Genomic DNA, 17,951 nt, shown 5'->3' on the forward strand with positions numbered 1-17,951 from the left:
AAGAGAAAGAAAGAGCCAATAGTTCTGAGTCCCTGGATTCTTCTTATGGCACACACCAAAAAGTATAACCATGAGACTCAAGTGTTGGCAACAGAAGTCATGACAGTCTCATGACAGTCTGTCCCCAGAGGAGATGGGGAGACAGGCCTCAGATGTCAGTGTTGAGAGGTTCCTACCTCCTCACTCACTGGGATACTGTAATTGTACCAAGCTTTATGAGGGTTCAACCCTCCGAGCAGAGGTGTGTGTGTGTGTGTGTGTGTGTGTGTGCGGTGTCTCCAAGGGACCTTGGCAGATTCACTTCCTTCCAAGGTAAAAAGGAACCATAACAGGACAAACCAGAAATTAACAGTAGACTTTATACCCTTATCAAGTCAGGCAAAGCACTTACCAAAACAGGCCCTATTCTGGGCTATAAAATCAGCCTTGGTACATTTTTAAAAGACAGGAGCCACCAAGTATGCTCGCTAAACGTAGGGACATTAAACTTAGAAACAAACAAGAAAGTAACTTAGGAAATCTCCCACGCATTTGAGAATGTAAGAATTAATGCCCTTTCTAAACAATCCATGGGTCAAGGAAGTCACACAAGAAGTTAGTATTTTACCTAAATTAAGACAAAAATATAGGCTACCAATATGTATATATGGGCAAAGCAGCACTAACGGGTACACTTCCAGCTTCAGACGCCTGTGTCGGTAGGGTTTCTTTCTATGTTAAGGAACTAGAAACCATCAAGCAAGCCATGTGGTTTGAATGAGAAATGTCTTCCACAGGCTCGGGTGGCTTAATACTTGGTGCCCAGGCTGGTGCTATTTGTGGAGGTTCCAGAACCTTTAGGAGGTAGAACTTTGCTGGAGGAAATAGGTCACTGGGGGGCAGGCTTTGAATTTTCATAGCCTCACCCCAGTTCCAGTTTGATCTCTTTGCTTCTTGCATGATGAGATGTGACCAACCAGCTCCCTGTTCCAGCCATATCTGCCCTACCAGTCTTTATGGAATGCCTGCCTAGAACTGTTAAGACAAAATAAATTATTTCTTCTATAAGTTGATTTTGACCATGGTAGTTTGTCACAGTAACAGGAAGGTAGTTGATGCAAAAATTAATGCCAAAGTAGCTTAATAAATGAAACGATAAAGGGTTTATTCTTATATTCTAGGAGTTACCATCACTGTGTAGAATAAATTTCAGTGACTGCGGAACAGAGTCCTGAATGCGCTGTTAGACTTACATTCAGTAGATCTTCCATGCAGAACTCATCACATTCAATGGTGAAAAGATGGTCCTCTCAGCAAATGATTCTTGAATATCCACATGAAAATGTGTTGATTCTTGCCTTGCATCATTATTAAGACCTAAACATGGATTACAGATCCAAATATAGAAGGGAAAACGATAACAACAAAATGTGAGAGGAAAATCTTAGCACAGGAGTAGAGCTGTTGCTAGGCAGCCTGATGCTGTATCTATCTGGCCTAGTACAGGTTAACTGGAGACCAGTAAAGGTGGAGATGAGACTGCAAAGCCAGGCGGTGAGCCCCCAGTGACAGCCACAGGCTAATCATGCCCTTTGTGGGCTTTGTAGTTTCTCAAAACAGTAAGAGAGATGCCAGGATATTCGAGGCGGAGTCTCTAATGACAGTTTGAATGGGGAGATCAGATATGTGTTCCCACCTATGGAACAATTATAGCGGACCATTGCACCAAAGACTAGAGCAGAAATCCATTTTATATACCTAGAGAATGACAGACAGTTTAATAGTTGTTTTCTCTGATGAACTTTATTGAACAAATAGTGGCTAAAGGCCCATCTGGTGAGCAGGGTGCTTGCTGTGCTAGCTGATACTCAGGAGGGAGAGGACTGTTGACTGAGGCAGACACTTCCACTTGGAGTGAGATTTCACAGATCCAGAGCTAGAAGGCGTTGACTCTAACAATTCTCCCATCCTCAGGGTTTATTAAATGTCTTTTCCCCCGTCTTCCTCTGTTGGGGAGGGTTGCAAGGGTAAGTGCATGGTGTGTAGCTACCTAGCATAGATAACAGTGCCTCTCCCTGGGATCTCTAGGGAGCACCAGCTGATCTGGGAGGCGCTTTATGGTTGGGACTTAGTGAATAACCTTGGACTGGAGTCCTCATAGTGTTTCTGCTATCATTTCCTTAATGAAAACTTGCAAAATCTGAGACATCAGACAATAGATCTTTCACCCAGAGAAGGCAAAAGTTTTAATAAAACTTGGTTTTCAGCTATTCAGACATAGAGAAGCTGGAAATTGACTAATTAACTTTCTTTTTATGAAAAAGTCTAGAATTTCATTGGAACCCCCCCCCCCCAATTCTTCAAATAGTACAAACTCAAAGGATACTTGATTCTACCTTCCCTGCTCCTGGGAAGTGCTACACCACGCAGAGATCGTCTTTGCTTTATGCAGCTCTATTGAAGCACTAACAATGAAATGCGGACTCTGTTCATCATCTCCTTCTTGGACCAACATCCTCACAATAGATCCAAATGTAATAATCAAATTTACCTCTTCCCAAAACCCTTAGAGCCAAATCTCCAATTCATGTAGCCAGCCCTGAAAGAAAATTGAATTTTTTTCTATAAGAAAGAATATAAAACTGATTTCCCCAGTGCCCTCTGATTCACTAAGCCAATGTTAACACATTAATATGCATTTGATTTCAGGACTCTCGACATTGCTGGCACTTCCTGGCACAGTTGCAGAAAGAGAAAAGGTGAGAAGACAATTCTATTCTGGAAAGACACGCTGTGCCACAACCTAAAAAGGAATTCGCTTTATCACTTTACCTATGTTTTAATCGTAGGGGTCCATGTAGGAAATTGTATCAGAGAGAACGGATCAGACAGACTCTTGGTCCTGAAGGGCGGAAGATGGATTTCCTTGGAGTTTGCCCTGCTGCCTAACTTCAAACAACTTTTGAAATTAGAGTTTTCAAAGCACCCAGAGTCAGTGAGTTTTGTTTGCTTGTTGAGACAGGGTCTCTTTATGTTGTGCTAGCTAGCTGTCTTGTAACTCAGTATGTAGAGCAGACTGCCCATCAATTCAGAGATCTACCTGTCTCTGCCTCCCCAGTGTGTGCTGGGATTAAAGGCGTGTGCCATCTCGCCCAGCAAGGTCAGTACAAATTTAAATACAGACAAAATATAAACTCCAAGAATAGAAAGGAAAGTAAGCCCAAGACAACCTGCATTTGTGTATCAATGTGACCAACTACACACCTGAAGGACACGGTAGAGTCAACATCTGCAGAAGGCAGACAGACCGGAAAAGGAGGTCGGTCTCCCTATCCTTGCTGTTTCCTAACTATCATTTCCAAATGAACCTAGGCTCATTTCCCACTCATAATAAATTACTCTAAACAAATATTTGAGACGTCAGGGTACTTAGGATACTCAATCACATGAAGGATACTTTCATTATTTGCATATTTTCCTCAGAAGGCAATGCCTTCTCCAAGGGAACATATGATGGCTTGTTACTCATTAATAATGAAAAATCCTATTATAGTCTGATTTGTTTCATAGCAACTGTTTATGAAGCCGCATTGAAATTCAATTGTCTTGGGATGGGAAGGGAGGGAGGGATCAGGCCACTTGGTTCCAACCATTCTCATCCCTGAAATGAAGACATGTCACTAGGTCAAGCTGTAGTTATCTCCAGCCAATAGCCTCATGAAACATTTATCAGGATGACATGAAAGTCTTATTCACCTTTCACATGACAAAGCAGATGGTAAATGTTATAACCCACCCCTTTGAATGTAAATAGTTTCCAAGCAGTGTCGCCAGCCTGCTTTCTACAACTGTGATAACCGGATGCAGGGCATCTTGGGAACAAACATAAGGCATAGAAGATGCACCACACACCCCCTCAGTGCTGGTGGTGGTGCAGCAGGAAAGCCCCTGTAGGATCAGACCCAAGCCAGATGCATTCAGAGAAGGACCATCTGTCAGTCACCAGACTCGGGAGGGAGAGACGTTGGCAAAGGGCACAACTAGAGAGCCAAAGAGAGTAATGGAGATTGTAGAAGTTCTGGATTGCTCCCGGCAAATGCATCCACACCTGGGCCTCCCTGGAAGGCTCCTCCTGCACAGAACACTCACATTAAACGCCCGTCCTCTCATTCCCCTCCATGGGGGTTAAACTCTGACACTCTTTAAACAGGGTAAAACAGATCAAACCGCAGTGCTTCAGATTTAAATAAGAGGCACTGGGTGTCTGGGCATTTTAATTGACAGGGATCAAAACACAGTTAATCAGTCTTTGGGGGGAACTGCCTGGAATTCTTTATTCTATTTCCTTTCTAATTTTAAGAAGAAGTTCTATTTTTAAAGGAAATACTCTTGACATGTTATAAATTTCAATTATATTTCAGTAATAATTAGAAGTCAAGTATTCTAGTCTAATGGGGTTAAAAATATATAGCTATTGTCTTCCTGGCTTAAGGTGGCTGAGGAATTTTGGCAGAAGACTTCTGAACATTTCATTGGGGAACAAAAAAAAATTAGCTTTCTCAAAATGAAATGATAAGTCCCCCCTTCTCTTGCGCGCGCGTGCGCGCGCGCGCGCACACACACACACACACACACACATACAGAGAGAGAGAGAGAGAGAGAGAGAGAGCAGTATAACCAGAGAGCTGCTTGGATTCAGTGGTCAGAGGAGGTACTTAGAAGAATCTAATGTTCCCACTGAGGCCATGAAGCCAAGGAAGTCACTGCAAATGCCCTAAGATGGAAACAAGGTGACAGCTTGTTTAAGACAGCATGAAATGGCAGAGTGACAGAGAGGTGCCAGCAGCCCTGATCCCATGACCTCGTGATCGGCTTGTTATCCTCTCAAGCAGACCTAGATGTTCCATCTGAATACACTGAGCCCCAGGAAGCATTCAACAGATGCCAACCACAGAACTCGAACAAGAAAGGATGGAGGCTGCCTGGAAGGATTCAGAAAAATGTCACAGAGGAGATGCTCTTTAGCACGTTCTGGGAAGGCTGATGAGTCTTTCTGACTTACAAAGAGGTGTGCAGGAATGCCAAAGGGGAAAGAGAAGGCACTAAGGAGCCAGGCCTCCCTTGACTGTGGGGCCTTGGAAAGGAGTGAGTGTGGTAGTCTGGGGTGGTATTGGGCATGGAAGCATGGGAGACAGGACCAAGGTTGGCTGGGATTTCATGTGACAAGACTTGGATGCCACGTTTTGGAATCGATCATCTTTAGGCCCCAAGAGATCAAAGAAGATTTTTTAAGCTAAGGCACAATGAGGTCTATATTCTACAAAGATGACATTGGAAATTGACAACATGAAATGTCGTGAAGCAAGTCAGGCCTCTCTGTGCCAGCAAGCTAGATTCCATAGAAATATTCGTCTGTACTTGAGAAACACATAGAAACAAGATATGGAGGAAAGTTTGTTGGTTTCCCTGTATGTGTTTGTAGGGTGTGTACATGTGTGTGAATATGTAGAAGCCAGAGGTTGATAATTTCTTTTTTGAGACTAGGTCATTTGCTGAACCTGGAACTCTCCCTCTCCCTCTCCCTCTCCCTCTCCCTCCAGTGTGTGTGTGTGCCCGCCCATGCTTGTGTTTATGTGTACACATATATGTATAGTGTATTTCTTTGTACATGTGGATGTAGGCAAGTTGTAGCCGTGTGTGTGTGTGTGTGTGTGTGTGTGTGTGTGTGTGAATGTTGGGTGCCTTCCTCAGTTGCAACCTACCTTACTCTTTGAGATAGGGTCTTTGACCAAAACCTGACCCACAATTTAGACCCTGGTCCACATCACAGAATCCAGGTAGACCAGATGCATGAAATGAAGCAGGAGAAAGCAAGAGAATGGGAAGATAAGGTACTGGGTCACTATCATTACACTCCTATTAGAACCAAGGCCATAAAAACACAGTGGCACAGAGGCTGGCACAGGAGGAAATGCTTCTGCCTGGGAAACATCACCCATCAAACCCGCCCCTCAGCTGCCTCATGGGCGCTACGGTCTTCTAGAAGCTTGGAGCCTTAAGTGAAGCCTGACATGTGCCTGAAGGAAGCAATCTGTGACGAAACACAAAACCAAAATAGACATGCCGTAGGCCACAGCTAAGCTGCTGCAGGCTGAACTCGGAACCAGCTTTCTGCTTCCGAGGAAGGGAACTCTCCTGAGAAAATGCAAAAGCATGGTAAATGAGTTCTGGAAGTTCCTCCCCAAATCCACACTCCTGAAAGCATAGCCCTAGAATCATCATCCAGAAAAAAAGGACACAGGCCCCCTGGAAGGCAGTCTCATGCCCGCAAAGTCTGACCTTGAGGCTGGGAGTGAGCCTGGCGTATGTCTGTCTTCTGAACAAGGAGGCAATCCCCCAGTAGCTTAGAGCAAGCTTTAGAGATTTGGCACAAATCTCCCCCAAAGAAGCTTCAAATGACACCAAGTGCTAAAATTGGTATTGGAGATTAGGAAGGGAGTAGAGATGAAAAGATCGAGAATGCCTGGTGTTTGACTACACGGAGGCAGGCTGTGTAGAGTCTGAGAGAAACCCTCTGCTTCATCTCTGTCTTTCCCTGGGTTCACTCTGCCCTCTGCAGGCCAAGACAGCAGAGGTTTTCTTTGGTTCTGTCAGTTGCTTCTGCTTACTGTTGGCCTGAACGCCCCTGTCTGAGTGTCTATATCTATAAATTTATCAAACTGTGAGTCAAAAGACCTTCACTGCACTATACAACAACATATACAGGGTTTTTTTTTTTTGGCATGGTTTTATGCTGATCAATGAAGTATGCAAAACATATCCATACAGCCTTGGGGAAATTTGTACGGAATAGGACCCAAGTTTGAAAGTTAATTTTATTAAAATTTTATATACAGATCTATATACAACAGGCTGAATGCAGGTTTGGTAGATGACTTAAAGCAAGAGGATCTTGATTTGACCTTAGGAGGGAACATGTTTGCTGTGAGGGTCACTTTTGTAACCCATATGTGCAGATGGCCAAAATGCCTATAGAAGAAGATAGACAGGACCCTCATAGGGGCAGAAAGAACTTCCCTAGTCTGCAAGGGAAGCTGGGAAGTGTAGTCTTTGAGCAAGAAACTATCATTCCTAACTAACAGGGGATAAAATTTGCAGGGCAGGGGCATCATAGCTGTTTTCTGCTGACGAGGGTTTAGGTCAGAGGGTGTAGTTCTGAGTCCATTGAAGAGGGGTTCCTCAGGTCAAGAAGCAAGGGAGAGGCTTAACTTGATCAGCTGTGATGGATCAGGCCATTGCTGTCTATGTTCTTCCTGGAGAGACCTGGAACATGATTATTAGAGGGCTGTAAGCAGACGATCTGGTTACAGTGGAGAACTGAGAGATTTTTCTGGAAAGGTTGGTGGAGGGGGAGGAGCAGAGGCAGGAGAGGCAGACTGGGTCAGTGAGAGAAAGTAGACAGAGTTGATTCAGGGTGACAGTGTCTGGTCCCATTGCCAGAGTTGTTGAACCACAATGAGCTAGCAGAAGTAGCAGGCAGCTACAGAGCATCAAAGGAAGGGAAGAGGTGGAACCAGAGGACTGATGTAAAGAACAGTGTCAGGCCTGGGGTGGAAGGGAGGAAGGTTCCTTTTAGTCAGTTTCTCCACAGCATCTACAAGGTCTTTTCTGCTCGTGTGTCAGGAACAAATGGAGCTGTTGTAGGGTGAGAGCTATAAGAAGAGCTTTGTGAGAGTATTTAGTTTTGGTATAGAGTGACGCTCAGAACGGAAAACATTTTCAAAACAACTGAGACATGAAAAGACAGTAAGTAAAACATGAAAAGAAAAGCAAGCATGATGATTGCAGAGAGGAAAGAGTGATCGAGGGGAGCCAGACTGGAAGGGAGCCAGAAGGAAGTTTCACCTTGTCTCTGTGTCTTTAGGCTCCTTTAAAGCCAGTTAGGATTTGCTGGCTTGGAAGCAGCGTTGTTTGAAGAGGGCAAAGATCCCATCCTTAGCAGAGGTCAGATCTAGTCCTGTTTAATCCTGGAGTACTGCAGCTGGCAAGCAGTTGAACTGGTCCTAAAGGATGTTAAGCTGATCTGAGGTGGTGAGTCAGAGAGGGTAATGGATGCAAAGAAGTCCAGCTGAATTAGTTCTGAGTCCCCCAAACAATGTCCAGAGCGGCAAGAAGAGATGTGTCAGATGGCCCACTAGTCCTCTTTTAGAGATCCCCTGAACTGCTTTTAGGGGATGGGGGCACTAATCTTAGTACCTTGCCCTTGATAGAAGGGCAATAAGGGAAGGTTCAAAAGAGGTTTCCTCCAAAGGTCCATGATAAAGCTCAGCGGCTGGCAAAGATCCAGAGCACACGTCACGGGTAATAATAGCTATACAACAGTAAGAAACAAAGTCGCACAAGGAAAACTTACTCATCAAGGTTAACATGAGTCAATATAGCATAAGGTTAAATACAGAACTGACAGCAGGTTAAGTGCAATTGCACAACTGGCTGAACCATGTACCAGGGTTCTGTAGAAGATGAGGTAACTGCATTAGCTATTTACTTAGACCAGACTCCAGCATGGGGAACATGTATCTGGAAGCTTTGTATAAGAAGTCAGAGTCAGTAGACAAAGAATGTATTTGAACATCAGGTGTCTAAGTGGTATTCCTTGCTTTTATATATAATGAACTTTATATATTCGTTTCAAGTATTCATAATACCATCTATTAGTTAATGAACAAAAACAGAATATATCTCAAGTAAAGCACAATTTTTGGTTAGAAACAATTTGCTAAGGTAAAAAAAAAAAATTAAATTAGGACCATTGCTTTAAACTACTACATCTAGTATTTGAAAACATAACTTAATACATATTTTAGTTAACATCAAATTGTTATACTCTAAGATTATATAGTAAACATCAGGCTTCATGAAGAGTCAATTTAGGGTTTTATTGCTGTGAAGAGATACCGTGATCATGGCACCTCTTGTATAGAAAAACATTTAATTGGAGCCAGCTTATGGTTTTAGAGGTTTTGTCTATTATCATCATGGTGGGAAGCATGGCAGTGTGCAGGCAGACATGATGCTAGAGAAGGAGCTGAGAGTTCTGTATCTTGATCTGTAGGCAGCAAGGAGACTGTGTACACACTGGGCATAGCTTTGAGTATAGGAGATCTCAAAGCCCACTCCTACACTTCTTCCAACAAAGCCACACCTCCTAATAGTGACACTCCCTATGGGCCAAACATTCAAATGCACGAGTCTATGGGGGCTATTTCTATTCAAAACACCACACTCCCAAAGACAGTGTCTGCCTTGTCAAGAGTAAATGATTCATTTTACAAAGATTTCTAAAATTAACATTATTACCAGAATCTTTTAAAAATTTCTCCATATTTTCTTTCCATACACTCAACCAACAGCTGAAAAATGAAAGCAGTCAGTCATGTCAAATCTGTAATAGACAATTACATGCAGCATAGACTGAATTGGCAAAGAAGTCTAAAGTCAAGGCTTTATTCCTTTCTGCTGATGGACAAATCTCTATTTCAGTACATAGTGACAGCAGCAAGCATCTTTCTTAAAGTCATTCTATTTAAAATAGATTGGTTGTTTAGAGGCACAATTTGTGAAGCAAGATAACCACATTAAATGAACTCTAACAAATATTGGCTTTTGGAATTTCTTAGAAAACATCCACAAACATTACTGCCAAAGTCTGAGAGTTTGGCAGACGATCGTGTATCCTCAGTCAGAGAACACAGGTGATTGGGGTGTGGATGCTGTAATTAGCGTTTGCTAAGGAGGAAGAACTGGATGGCAATGTAAACAGCATGACCGATTGAACGAGCATGTAGGTTCACAACATCCTCACGTATCCGTTAGAGAGACAGTCAGGCCAGAGTAATTGCTATTTGCCTCTCTGTTGTTTAAGACATTTAGGATGTGGTTGCAGGCTCTGAGAACCTCTATTGGGGAATAGAATCACTCTCATTGTCAAGCGAGACATGAGGAGTAATTCATCTTTAGATAAGAGGAGGTTTATTCTGGTTTTGTCTACATGAGGGAAGCCGGTCAGACCTACACAGCCAGAGCTGACCAGGTCTATGCAGCCAGAGGCAAAAGCAATATACTTCTAGCAGGAATTTCCCATGCACCCTTGTCCTGTAATGAGGCTAACTGCATCTTACTCTGATGGGATGGTGCTCCACTCAAGGGAACTTGTTCTCCATCCAAGAGAGCTTGCGCTCCATCCAAGGAAACTTGTGTTCCACCAAAGGGAGACTACCTTACTACCTTAGCCTGGAGACTTCCTGCCCTGCAAGTGTATTGTAAGTTCAACCCACTTTACTCAAGAATTCAATCTTATATAACCAAGTTTTTAAACTATACCTAATTTTAAATATTATTTTACATCAAACAAACTTCAAGTTTACTTCAAAGTTGTTTTAGAGTCACTTGTTTTAGGCTTAAACTTGACAATATATAGAAAAGACTATATAATGGAGATATAGATTAGCCTTGAGCTTCTCTGTATAAATAATTTACTTGTGTACTTAGCATGACTGACCATTAATTTGTATATATTAATTATCTTTACAGTTCATATTAAGTTTGTGTTGTGTCTGGCCAGTAGATCACAACATGGGTTCTAGCCTGGAAAGGCATTTTGGAAACCTGGAAGAGAAGAGGGGCTGGGCTGAGCGAGATAAGGAAGGAACCAAGACAAAGCTCTCTGCTCAAGGTTCAATTTTTACTATTCCAGCACTCAGTTATAAAGGAAGGGGGAGGGGCCCAATTCCCGCCAAATAATCTTGGGGTCCAGTAGCAGGGTGATCACGTGATGGCTTCGGAACAGCAAAGCGGCAGGTTCCAGCAGTGGGCGTTACAGAACGATTGAGCGGGAAGCTCCACCCCTGAGCAAGCAGGTTTCAGGCTGGGGGAGGGGAGACTACAAGTTTGTACCTTTTATAAGATTGGGATTTTACAAGTTTATCCCTGTTGAGTTTGAGCCTTAAGAATTGTCTTAGTCAGGGTTTCTATTCCTGCACAAACATCATGACCAAGAAGCAAGTTGGGGTGGAAAGGGTTTATTTGGCTTACACTTTCCACACTGCTGTTCATCACCAAAGGAAGTCAGGACTGGAACTCATATAGGTCAGGAAGCAGGAGCTGATGCAGGGGCCATGGAGGGATGTTACTTACTGGCTTGCTTCCCCTGGCTTGCTCAGCTTGCTTTCTTATAGAACATAAGCCTACCAGCCCAGAGATGGTACCACCTACAAGGGGCCCTCCCCCTTGATCACTAATTGAGAAAATGCCCCACAGCTGGATCTCATGGAGGCACTTCCCCAACTGAAGCTCCTTTCTCTGTAATAACTCCAACCTGTGTCAAGTTGACACACAAAACAAGCCAATACAAGAATTATAATTCTTAAATTGAAGATCTTTCAGTATTTTAGAAAATAGATTTTAAAACATAAATACAGTTCTCAGAAAGACTGGGAGCCTCATTTTTCTGTTTTATAATGTGAAAATGTCAGGTGTTTATATGACTCAATTTCACCAAATCCCTAAAGTTCAACAAAGTTAGAAAAAAACAAAAAACAAACAAACTTAAGAATTTAATTTAATTAAATTTAATTTAATCATCAAACATAACGCTGTTGGATGTTTTAGGTCTTATGTTCTATACACCGTGTGTGGCGGTTGTACTGTGCTTGGCCCAGGGAGTGGCATTATTAGGCCTTGTTGGAGGAAGTGTTTCACTAGGACAGGATTTGAGACCCTCCTCCTAGACACATGGAAGCCAATCTTCTCCTGTTTGCCTTAGAATCAAGATGTAGAACTCTCAGCTCCTCCAGCTCCATGCCTGCCTGGATGCTGCATGCTTCCTACCATGATCATAATGGACTGAACCTCAGAACCAATAAGCCAGCCCCAACTAAATGTTGTCCTTGTTGTCCTTTAAGGAGTTGCCCTGGTCATGGGTTCTCCTCACAGCAATGGAAACCCTAAGACACCTTGTGCATGTTTTTTGTTTTTATCTGTTTTTTTTTTATTCTTAAGACAAAAATCATCATACATGAAAAGTCATCCTAATCCAGAATACCTTGGAGACCTGCTGCTGCTTCCTTAATGTAGAGAAAGTAACATATATCATACCATATGGCCATTGTCTTAGTTAGGGATTTACTGCTGTGAACAGACACCAAGACCACATAACTCTTATAAGGACATCATCTAATTGGGGCTGGCTTACAGGTTCAAAGGCTCAGTCCATTATCATTATCAAGGTGGGAACATGGCAGCATCCAGGCAGGCATGGTACAGGAGAAGCTAAGAGTTCTACATCTTCGTCTGAAGGCTGCCAGCAGAATACTGGCTTCCAGACAGCTAGGATCAGGGACTAAAAACCCACACCCACAGTGAAACACCTACTCTCACAGTGACACACTTACTCCAACAAGGCCACACCTCCAAATAGTGCTACTCCCTGGGCCAAGCATATACAAACCATCACAGTCAACTTAACTAAGATGGTAGTGAAATCTCATGGCAGGCTCTTTCTTTAACCTTAGGAAAGATGGTGTATGAGTCACACGGCTGCTAGGTCATCGGCCAAGATGGCAACAAGCCACATGGTACTCCAAGTTTAGTCACACACCCTTTTCCTAAACAAGAGTTGATCCAAGTTACATACAAGATATGCAATAGCAAATTAAGATTATCTATACATAGATTTTTTTTTTTTACTATCAACCCTTTCTGTTACAAATTTTAAGCTAACTTTTTGTTACAGAGCTTTTAAATCACACCCAGTGAACTTACAAGTCCTAAAATATAGAAAGTTAAAATGTTAACAAAGCTTTAGGGATAATAAATGAAACCAAGGAAGAGTAGAGAATATTCAGTGCATGAGACGCCTTGCCCTTTGTGACCGCTGTATGAAACGGTTTACTTTTTAGTCCTTGTCAAGGACGAAGTGTCTTTTCCTGGGCATTCTGTCTCATTTTCTTTCTCCCAGCCACAGAGGCATGTGACCCAGCACAGAGACTTTGGAAGAAACTTTTAAACAAACCTGCTTGGGTCTGGAGCAGGTGGGCCCATCTCTAACTCCAGAGCCAGCCTTTCTCAGTGGAATCAAACAGCCATGAAAGAACTTCTCATTATTCTCCATATACAAATGGCGTTTAACACCCTGGAAAACCAAATGCAGTGATCTACATAATCCATAATGAGTCTGAGTGAGTCTGTAAACTGAATGGACAACTTGACATGCCTTTACCCCTCAGCTGTTAACAGCACAAGCAGGATTTTCTAGGTTTGGAGAGGATGAAATACAAGTGGACCAAAGCAGGCCAAAGAGGCCCAAGACAAAAGGGCTCTATACTATCTCAGTTAGGAGTAATTACAAAGATGTACGTCTGGAGGACTGCAGGAATGGTGGGCATTCCAGTTCTTAGAGTGGTTGTAGGGCCTTGAGAAAGATTAAAGTGAAGTGTGAGCTATGTGGGGGATGGGCCCTGGACTGTGCTAGCATTTCATCTTGTGGTGTTACTTAAACCAGTTTAGATATTAAAAATCAATAGTTCTGCCGGGCAGTGGTGGCACACGTCTTTAATCCCTGCACTTGGGAGGCTGAGGCAGGTGGATTTCTGAGTTCGAGGCCAGCCTGATCTACAGAGTGAGTTCCAGGACAGCCAGGGCTACACAGAGAAACCCTGTCTCAAAAACAAACAAACAAACAAACAAACAAACAAACCAATAGTACTGAATGTGGGCCAGCAATAGCCATTTGTCCAACATATATTGAAGCGAGATTTGGATGGGATGCTGAACACATGAACTCCGTATAATGTCTCCGAAAGGGAACTTTTAGATCAGCCTGCAGTCAGGCTGAGGGTATGTTATTTGGAATGGAGGGTTTGGAAGCCATGTCAGGGCCAAGAGCCGAGGTAAAAACGGGGGTGAATACCCAGTCGCCTAGAGAGAACATCCTCTAAGCGTTGAAATGACCAAAAAAAAAATGCCTGGAAAAGTAAGAGGGTCTTACAGTTCCACGGTTAAGGAACCACAGGGCCAGTGGGACGTTCTTGGAGCTTTCAGCCAGTCAAGTGGTGGACCAGGGGAGAATTTCCGGAATTAGAATTTTTTTTTTATTTGCTCATAGCAGCCTTTTTAATTTTTTTTAATTAGGTATTTTCTTCATTTACATTTCCAATGCTATCCCAAAAGTCCCCCATACCCTCTCCCCCCCCCCACCGACTCCCCTACCCACCCATTCCCACTTCTTGGCCCTGGCGTTCCCCTGTACTGAGGCATATAAAGTTTGCACGACCAATGGGCCTCTCTTTCCACTGATGGCTGACTAGGCCATCTTCTGATACATATGCAGCTAGAGACACGAGCTCGGGGGGGTAAAGTGGGTACTGGTTAGTTCATATTGTTGTTCCACCTATAGGGTTGCAGANCCCTTTAGCTCCTTGGGTACTTTCTTTAGCTCCTCCATTGGGGGCCCTGTGATCCATCCAATAGCTGACTGTGAGCATCCACTTCTGTGTTTGCTAGGCCCCGGCCTAGTCTCACAAGAGACAGCTATATTAGGGTCCTTTCAGCAAACGCTTGCTAGTGTATGCAATGGTGTCAGCGTTTGGAGGCTGATTATGGGATGGATCTCCGGGTATGGCAGTGTCTAGATGGTCCATCCTTTTGTCTAAGCTCCAAACTTTGTCTCTGTAACTCCTTCCATGGGTGTTTTGTTCCCAATTCTAAGAAGGNGCATAGTGTCCACACTTTGGCCTTCCTTTTTCTTGAGTTTCGTGTGTTTTGCAGATTGTATCTTATATCTTTCTCACAGCTAGTGGGAAGTCTCCAGTGAGCTTCCAGACCTACCCAGGGCACCTCTGAATTAGGTCCAATCCATTACCTCAATCCAGTGCTCCGCTAAGTTGTGTGCACATTCTGGTCGAACGTAGTGCGGCCTCCCACCTAGGTCAGACTGTCAGGGGGAGACAGTGAGGAGAGACAGAAATAAAGAAAATGTTACGTGGCTCATGGTTGAGGGCTCTATGAGACCCAGGGAGGTTTTCTGTGAGTAGGCTTGAGCCACTATTAGGCTCCAATTTCATCCAGGATCGTCAGCACTATATGTAAGATTATATTAAAGCTGCCATAGAAAGATGAAGGCAAAGAAAGAAAGTTTTGGTCTTACCTGGGGTGGGGACCCTGTTTATTCACAGTAAGGGATGCAGAGGATCAAAAAACTTAAGAATGACAAGGACCCTTACAAGAGTGGGTAAGAGTTCCATAATCCGAAAGGGAAGCTGGGAAATGTAGTTTTTCAGCAATAAAGTCTCGGGTTTACATGAAGTCTTTGAGTTTGTAAAAGGCACAGGGATGGAATGTCCATTTGGGGCAGCAGTGAGTGCTCAAAAAGTTAAGGATTTTTGGAATGTTTCAGATATCAAGTTTCAGATTGATGGCTGCTACAGCTGAATAAATTTTGGACTCAATGCAAATACCAAGCCATTTTACACGAGGGATTTGAGCAGACTCGGGCTTTGCTATCACTGTGAATAGCCTGGAGCTACTCTCCTGGGTCTCAAAAAACAGGCTGTGAAGTTAAAATTTTGATCGATTAGATATTCTTGACTTGCTGAGTGGTCATTTTAAACTGCGTCACCCATTACCAGAGACTGGGGTTAAGACCAGTCTCTACCAGGCTCTCTCAAGAGGCCACCAGCCAGCAGGGGTATCATCGGAGCGGTAGGGGCCCCAGCTGCAAGGTTGCCTCTGCCAGGAGAATGAAAGAGCCTTTTCAGTCTCTTTCCTTGTTTCCCCAAGGCCAGGCGCTACATCGCCCAGCCCCCTTCCTCATGTGACTCACTCCTCAACTCTGCTAGGGAACCATAAGCCAGTGGCTGTGAAGGTTTCCTCTTAGTGGATATTCTCACCATTTCAATTGTTCTGCCCATTCCCTCTGTCCCTTTGTTTAAGGAGTAGGCAGCTTTATTTTTAGGGCTGATTCTCTGTCTATCTTCTACTATGCTTCTGTCTAGAAGATAAGAAAGAGCTCACAGCGCTGGGTCCATGTTTTCATATGCAATCTGAGTTCACTGCCTTGTGCACAGTGAGGGCTCCTGTGTAAACACAGAAATTTTGAGAGAGTCTGAAAGGACAATAGCAATATAAAAACGGGATTTCATGGGTCCTAAGAATGCAGTGCTTTTTTTCTTTTACTTTCACCACTTATTTTTATTATATGTGTGTGTATATATAATATATATATATATTATATATACACATCATACACACACACATGCACACATATATATGATTGTTCGCTTGCATATATAAGTATGTACCATATGCATGTCTGGAACCCAAGGAGGCCAGAAGAGGGCATCCCTTGGAACTAGAGTCACAGATAATTGTGAGCATCCACGTGGATGCTGGGAACTGAACACACGCCCTCTGGGAGAGCAGCCAGGAACCTTAGCTGCTGAGACACCTCTCCAGGCCCTGCCTTTGCAAAGCTAATGAGTGACCTGGAGATCATGGTAAAGCCACCCGAGACAAAGGCTGCTGCGGAGTCTGACTCCTATGCTTCTCGTCTTTAAGTCTGGCAAAGGGATCTTCTATGATTCCCTAGGGAAGCAACTGGGACTGGCCATGCTCCAAACTAAAATGCAAGCATTTGTCACAGCTGGGGTGTGGCAGTCATGGTTCCAAATGAAACTTAAAACTCAGGAGAGGGGGTGAGGGAGGATCTGCAAAAATCACAGCAGGATTTGGAGGCATAGAGTGAAGAAGTACTAAAAATTCTCCTAATTTTCTGACTGCCACAATCATTAAGAGACTGGATGGCTTCATGGGTGCTACGGCTTTCATTGTGCCCAGGCCTCTTGCTGTTTAAAGTCTCAGTACAATAATGAAGTAGACAAAATGTTGGCACTTGAGAGAGAGAGAGAGAGAGAGAAAGAGAGAGAGAGAGAGAGAGAGAAAAGAAAGGACAGGAGGCAGATGACCTTGGAAGCAAATCACTAGCTGGTTTATTTTAGAGAAAAGAAGATGTGTATAGAGAAAAACTGCAACAGTATTCTTTAATGGTGATATGCATTATCGTATGGAGTTTTGCTTTTGCCCTCAGAAATGAAAGCATTACAGTCAGAGACTGGCTTCAATACCGAGCACTGTAGAAATGTCAACTGATTACATTCATAGTTTATTAGGAAGGGCACATGAACAGCATATTAGAAATAACTTCTCACCAGTGCTTCTTACATAAGGAGACAGTGAAAATATCTGGACAGAAGCATCTTAGGTATTACAGGAAAGCAAAAAAAAAAAATTGTTGTGATTAATAAACATGACTTTGGAAAATTAAGTATTCTTAATCAATGGCTCTTCTGCCTCCATCTGCTCGGTGCGCTCATCCCGCTGACAGCAGGGGACCTGCTGTGCTGTTCATTCCTGCATGCTCAGCCGCTGAAAGGGTAGCTCTTGTGTCAGCAACCTAGGAGGGAGGGAGGGCGGAAGGGACAGACAAAGCAAAGAACCTCATGCTGTTGAGACATTAAAAATATTCCCAGCTCACTGTCCCCTATAAAGACATGCCAATGACCTTGGAGAGTTAGCCAGTTAGCCATGAGCACCAGCTGGTAGACAGGAATTATGAACTTTTTCAATATTTTCCTTGTGTATAATGCTAAGATCTAACTTGTATTCGTATGAAAACAGGAAACAAGTAATTCATACCGCTTATGCTATCTGAGGTAAATGATTATTGTACTTAATAATTCATTCTTATTGCATTTAAATGTCACTGAACCCTGTACCAGATGTCTGTACCAGTGCTTATACTGGTACACATCACGCTAATGTAGAAGCTATGTGCTCCACCAAGACCAAGAAACGCTAACATCTATTCACTCCATCTTGGCCCAGAACCCCTCTTTAAAAGGAGTTTACAAAATGGT

Source organism: Mus caroli, chromosome 3, assembly GCF_900094665.2.
Source record: "Mus caroli chromosome 3, CAROLI_EIJ_v1.1, whole genome shotgun sequence".
NCBI lineage: Eukaryota > Metazoa > Chordata > Mammalia > Rodentia > Muridae > Mus > Mus caroli.